Source organism: Macrotis lagotis, chromosome 6 (genome assembly GCF_037893015.1).
Source record: "Macrotis lagotis isolate mMagLag1 chromosome 6, bilby.v1.9.chrom.fasta, whole genome shotgun sequence".
NCBI classification, from domain to species: domain Eukaryota; kingdom Metazoa; phylum Chordata; class Mammalia; order Peramelemorphia; family Peramelidae; genus Macrotis; species Macrotis lagotis.
Window position 1 is genome coordinate 137,344,743 of NC_133663.1, and position 6,704 is coordinate 137,351,446.

General features: G+C 38.3%; 1 pseudogene; it reads left to right on the forward strand.

Moving 5' to 3' along the window:
- The first annotated feature begins 5,018 nt into the window (after window positions 1-5,018).
- Window positions 5,019-5,833, forward strand: LOC141491843 (transmembrane protein 106B pseudogene; annotated as a pseudogene).
- Window positions 5,834-6,704: the final 871 nt, after the last annotated feature.

Sequence of the window (6,704 nt, forward strand, 5' to 3'; positions counted from 1 at the left end):
GAGGATTGTGTGTTTACGGAGGGTATTTGTAAAAAAGGAGTATATCAATTATAATTAGATGTGATTTTTGACTCTTAAGAATTGTATTTCTTGTTTTATTATATAAATATTTTATTAGTTTTTCCAATTACATAAAATGATAGATTCTACCAGTCATTTTGTTTGCAAGATTTTGAATTTTACAGTTTTTCTTCCTCCCTTTCCTCACCTTCCTCCAAAAGTAGGCAATCTGATATAGACTTTGCATATGCAATCTTTGTAAACATAGACCAAAATTGAACATGTTGTGAGAGATAAATCCAAGTCAAAAGAAAAAAAAAACATAAAAGTTTAAAATATTAAACTTTGGTCTTAATTTAAATTCAACAGTTCTTTCTCTGCATACAGATGGCATTCTACATCCCATAAAGTTGTACCTGATTATTGCAGTGCTGGAATGAAGAAGTCCATCATGGTTGATCATAACCTATTGTTGATACTTATATGTATGTTTTTCTGGTTCTGCTAATTTCATTCAGCATCAGTTCATGCAGAACTTTCCAAGCTTTTCTGTAATTCCATCCCTCCTGATGTCTTATAGAACAGTAGTGTTCCATCATGTACATCTACCATTATTTGTTCAATCATCTAATTGATGGGTATTCCCTCAATTTCCAATTCTTTGCGACTCCAAAAAGAGTTGTTATGAATATTTTAGTGTATGTGGGATTTTTACCCTTTTGCAAGATCTCATCAGGATATAAACCCAGGAATTCTATTGCTGGATCAAAGGGTATGTTCCTTTTTTTAAATTGTCCTTTGGGTTTAATTTCAAATTGCTCTCCAGAAAGTTTGGATCAGTTCACAACTCCACCAACAGCATCGCAGATTTCCCACATCCCCTCCAACACTGATGATTTTCCTTTCTGATCATATTGAGCAATCTGAGAGGAATGAGGTGTATCTCAGTGATGCTTTAATTTGCATTTCTCTAAGCAGTATTGATTTAAAACAATTTTTCTTAGTCTATAGATAATTTTGATTTTTTTGTCCTAGAATTGACTTTGCATATCCTTTGACCATTTATCAATTCAGTAATGACTTCTTTATTAAATAAATTTGACTCAGTTCTCTATATTTGTCAGAAATAAGAATTGTAAAATTTTTTCTCAATTTTTTACATTCCTTTTAATCTTATTTGCTGTCATTTCATTTGTGCAAAACCTTTTTTATTTTAATGTATTGAAAATTATCTAGTTTCTTTTTTATAATGTTCTCTATCTCTTCTTTGGTCATAAGCTGCTCACCTTACTTTAGATCTGATAGGTACACTATTCCTTGCTGTCCTATTTTGCTTATAATACCATCTTTTCTGTCTAAATCTTGCAACCATTTTTACCTTATCTTGGGAAAGGATGTGAGGTGTTGGCCTGTTCGTAGTTTCTGCCATACTATCTTCCAATTGTCCTGAATGTTTTAATTAAAACAGTAAGTTCTTTTTTTTATTAAAGATTTTAATTGAGTTTTACAATTTTTTCCCAATCTTACCTCCCTCCCCCACCCACCCACCCCCACATAAAGCAATCTGTCAGTCTTTATTTTGTTTACATGTTGTACATTGATCCAAATTGAGTGTGTTGAGAGAGAAATCATATTGTAAGGGTTCTGGTTTTTAATACACTCTGCTATTTGGTTATGTTTTAAGGGAGAATTCATCCCATTCACATTCAAATTTATAATAACTAATTCTTTATTGCCCTCTGTGCTATCTTCACTCTGTTTGTATTTTACCCCCTCCCCCCTTTATCCTTATTCCCCAGTATTTTGTTTCTGAATATCACCCCCTTCAGAGTGTTTGCCCTCCTATATCATTCCCTCCCCCTTTCTTTCCCCTTTCCTTTTTTCCCTTTTCCCTTCCCTTCCTTTTGTTAGCTCCTCTTTTTTTACCACCTCCCCCTCCCTTTCTCCATCCTGACTCCCCTTTCCTCTTTTAATACTTGAAAGCTTAGATTTTTTTTAAGTTAACTAAGTATGTGTAAGATGACTTTAAGCCAAGTCTGATGAGAAGAAGATTCAGATGTTTCTCATCTTGTCCCTTCTTCCCCTCTATTACCATAGGTATTTTGTACCTCCTAATGTAATGAGATTTACCCCATTCAATCCCCTTCCTCCTTCCATCTCCTTCCTGTCCCCCTTTTTAAGGAGATAGTGTTTTTAAAAATTGTTCTATCTGAGTCATAGAAAATTCTGAGTATCCATCACTTCTAGCTAAGTACAACTTATTTAATAGAGTTAAAATTCTTGAGAGTTATTAGAATCTTTCTCCCAAATGGGGTTAAAGTCAGTTACATCCCATTGGATAGCAGTCTCATGGATAGGTCATGAATGTCCATCACTTCTGCCTAGGTATATTCTCTCTGTTAGAGTTACAATTTTCAAGACGTGTGTGAATCTTTTTCCCCATGCTGGGATATAGCCAATTTCAACTTGTTGGATAGCAGTATTTTTTTTCTTTTACTATCCCCCCCTTTTTTAAACCTTTTCATGTGTTTCTTGAACCTCCTGTTTGATAACCAAATTTTCTATTTAGCTCTGGTCTTTTCATCAGGAATTTTTGGAATTCTTCCCTTTCATTAAATGTCCATCTTTTTTTTTTCCTGGAAGAGAAGGCTCAGCTTTGAGGGATAGTGGATACTTGGCTGTATTACAAGTTCCCTTGCTCTTTGAAATATCTCGTCCCAGGCTCTTCAATCCCTTAATGTTGATGCAGCCAGGTCCTGTGTAATCCTTACTGTAGCTTCTTGATATTTAATTTGTTTCTTTCTGGCTGCTTGCAGGATTTTCTCTTTTATCTGATAGTTCTGGAATTTAGTCACAACATTCCTTGGTATTTTCATTTTCATTTTCTGGAGGGTATTGATGTATTATTTCAATAACTACTTTGCCCTCTGGTTCCATGATATCAGGACAAATTTCCATCACTAGATCCTGTAATATTAAGTCCAGGCTTTTACTCCTCTTCAATGTTTTCAGGAAGTTCAATAATTTTCAGGTTGCCCCTTCTTGACCTATTCTTGAAGTCAGTGGTTTTGCTGATGAGGTATTTTACATTTTCTTCTATTTTTTGATTTTGTTTGACAGGCTCTTGTGGTCTCATGAAGTCATTAGTTTCTGTAGACTCCATTCTTTTTTTTTTTTTAGGGAGGAGTTTTCTTCATTAACCTTTTGAAATTCCTTTTCCAATTGGTCAATTCTACTTTTGAAAGAGCTTTCCATTAAATAAATTAAAGTTCTGAGAAAATTATTTTCCTTTTGCATTTGCCCAATTGAGGATCTGAAAAATTTGTTCTCATTTTGTATTTGCCCAATTGTATTTTCTAAGGATTTGGTTTTTTTTGTTGCAAGGTATTAATCTTCGCTTGGGTTTCTTTTGCCAAATTTTCCAATTGATTTTTAAACTCCTTCCTTAATTCTTCAAGGGAGACTTTCTGTACTGGAGACCAGATCATATTCTCCTCAACAGTTCTAGGTCTCTCTGAGTTAGGGTCTTTTCCTTCCAAGAGTGTTTCTATGGATCCACCTTTCCTCTGACCCTTCTTCATTTTGCTAAGACCTTGAGATGAGGAGGAGCTGGTTCATAGAGGTTTGGTGTTGGGATGGCTGGAGGGCTTTATTCACTGAGTACAATTTCTCTGGCTGGCCAGTAGGTGGTGCTGGTTGCTTTCTTTGGAGAGTTGTGGCCTTGATTGTGGCCTTCTCCCTTTGCTTGAAGGGAGGGTTTGGGGCTATTGAATCCTTTTGCCTTCAATCAATGGTGTGCCTTACCCTGGGGTGAGATCATTCCTCTCCCTATTGTCAGCTGGGATGGTTTGTCTGCTCACACACTTGTGCCTGAGGCAGAAGTAGTGTGCAATTGTTTGTTTTGGGAAGGGGCCTCAGCTGCAATGCAGGCATGGAATCAGAGGTCCTCAGAACCAAGGAGCCCAGTGATGGTGTCTACAGCTCTCCTGCACCAGAACTCTCCTTCCAGCCCCAAAGCTGCAGATGACAAATCCTGAGGTAGATGTTCTTTCTCCTGGCTTTTCTTTCTAGGTCTTGTGGATTGGATTTGTGTTAAGAGGTTTGTTTCATACGATAGATGGGAAAAGATCAGGAGACTTTAGAACTATGCCTGTCTTCTCTCCAGCATCTTGGCCACAAGTCCCCTAAACAGTAATTTATCCCAGGAACTGGAATATTTGAGTTTATCAAACAGTAGATTACTATTGTCATTCCCTACTGTCTCCTTTGCATCTAATCTATTCCACTGATCCACTAGTCTATTTCTTGGCCAATACCATAAAGTTTTGATGACTGATGCTTTATAATTTTATTTTACCTGTTTGTTTTTATCCTTTCAAAGCAAATTTTGGAAAGAGAACAAAGAAAGACTGAAATGAAACATTTGCCTAGTCAAAGAAAACTTATGGGATTAGGAGGAGAAATTGGTGACCCTGGGTAGAGGCTGTCTGAGAGACAATTTGCAAGTCATTATAATATAATTTTAGATTTAGTATATCAAAGCTACTTTCTTTCTCATTTTTTCCATTAATTCCTTTGACATTCTTGACTTTTTTTCCCTCCATATGAATTTTAGTTATATTTTTGCTAGCTCACTAAAATAATTGTTTGGAAGTTTGAAATGGCACCAAATAAGTAATTTAATCCAAGTAGAATTGTCATTGTGATATTTGCCCAATTATTTATATGTGATTTCATTTTTGTGAAAAGTAATTTATTGTTGTATTTATTAAGTTTCTGTGTCTACCTTGGAAGTTAGACTCCCAAGTGTTTTATGTTATCTGAAGTTAGTTAATTTTATTTTTAAATTTTATTTATTTAAGGCAATGTGGTTAAGAATTACTTGCCCAAGCTCTCAGCGGAGTCCTGGGCCCGTGCAGGCACAGTTCGGGGAATGCCTGGGAGCCGAGGGCCAGGCAGCGGGCGAGGAGCTGGACCAGGGCTGAGGTCCCCGCAGGGGCCCCATCCAGGTGCCAGCCATGGGGAAATCATTCTCTCACTTGCCTTTCCATTCCCGCCAAGACAAGGACTATGATGGAATGACATCATCTGATAGCTTGCGAAATGGCTTAATCCAATCCTAGAGCCACAAAGAAGATGGCAGGAATGGCGACATCTCTCAGTTTCCTTACATGGAGTTCACTGGCAGAGACAGTGTCACCTGCTCAACCTGTCAGGGCACAGGAAGGATTACCTGGGGCCAGGAGAATCAGCTTGTGGCATTGAGTCCATATAGTGATTGGAGACTAAGGCCAAGAAGAACAAAGCTCTATGTGATGGCCTCAGTCTCTATGTGTCTCCTCTGTTCTGGGCTGGCGGTTTTCTTCCTATTTCCTCAAACCATTGACGTGAACTACATTGGGGTGAAGTCGGCCTATGTCAGTTATGATGACACAAAGCGTGTGGTCTACTTAAAAATCACAAATACACTAAATATAACAAACAACAACTATTATTCTGTGGAAGTTGCAAATATCACAGCCCAAGTTCAGTTTTCAAAAACTGTTATTGAAAAGGCACGATTAAATATTATTACCAATATTGGGCCACTGGATATGAAACAGATTAATTACACCATTCCTACCACGATAGCAGATGAAATGAGTTATATGTTTGATTTCTGCAAGCTGGACACCATCAAGGTCCACAACATCATAGTCATGACGCAAGTGACCGTGACGACCAACAACTTTGGGCATTCTGAGCAGACCTCCCAAGAACGATATCAGTATGTGGACTGTGGGAGAAACACCACCTACCACGTGGGCAGTCGGAGTATCTGAATGTGCTTTAGCCGCCCCATCAGGTGCTGCAAGGATGTGGCTCCACAGCCCCCAGCACTTGCTTGCCAAAACCCCCTGTGTCCCTGTCGTGGGCAGACCACGAGTTCACGCTCCTGTCTTAGGGGTACAGATCAAACTATGTAGGCGTGCTCATGCTGAAACTTTCCCTCTATTGTGGTGGTGTATTTATAATAGCAGCTGACTTTAACATAATGCTCTAGGATTTACCAGAAGCTTTACGTAGATATTATTTATGTCCTCCCAACAACTCTATGCGGCAATGATGGCAGGAACTGTTCATCCCCATTTCACAGAGTAGGAAACTGAGTCTCCAAGATATTCAGTGACTTTGCACAGTCTTAGCTAATAAGGATGGGAATTAGTATTATGAGTCCAGGCCCCTCCTGCCTTTAAGGGCTCATTGCCTGTTTCTACCAGAAACTTCCACATGAAAAGTTTAGTAGTGAAACAATCTCCAGCTCTAGGACAGTCAAGCTAGGAGCAATATTATAGAGACCTGTATTTCTGAACATTTTTAAATTCAAATGTCTCATCACAAATCAGTGTAAAGACACAATACTTCCATTTAAAATATTCTCATCAGGAAACTGGGGGTGGTGACATTTGTTGTCACAAAATGGTATATCCAAAAGCCCTCGATGGGGATCGGAAAGAACCAGTGCAGTTTGGCTAGGCCAGCCCCCTCACCAAGAGGTCCAAGGTCATTTTGGGAGAAGTGACTGCTGAGGCAGGATTTGAACCCAGGTCTTCTGGCTGCTGGGCCAGCACATATTTCCTTCTTGAATTGGAAGTGTGAAACATTCAGTTTTTGGCTTTTCCTATATTATATTATGTCAAGCTGATGGATGCTTTGACATGTTT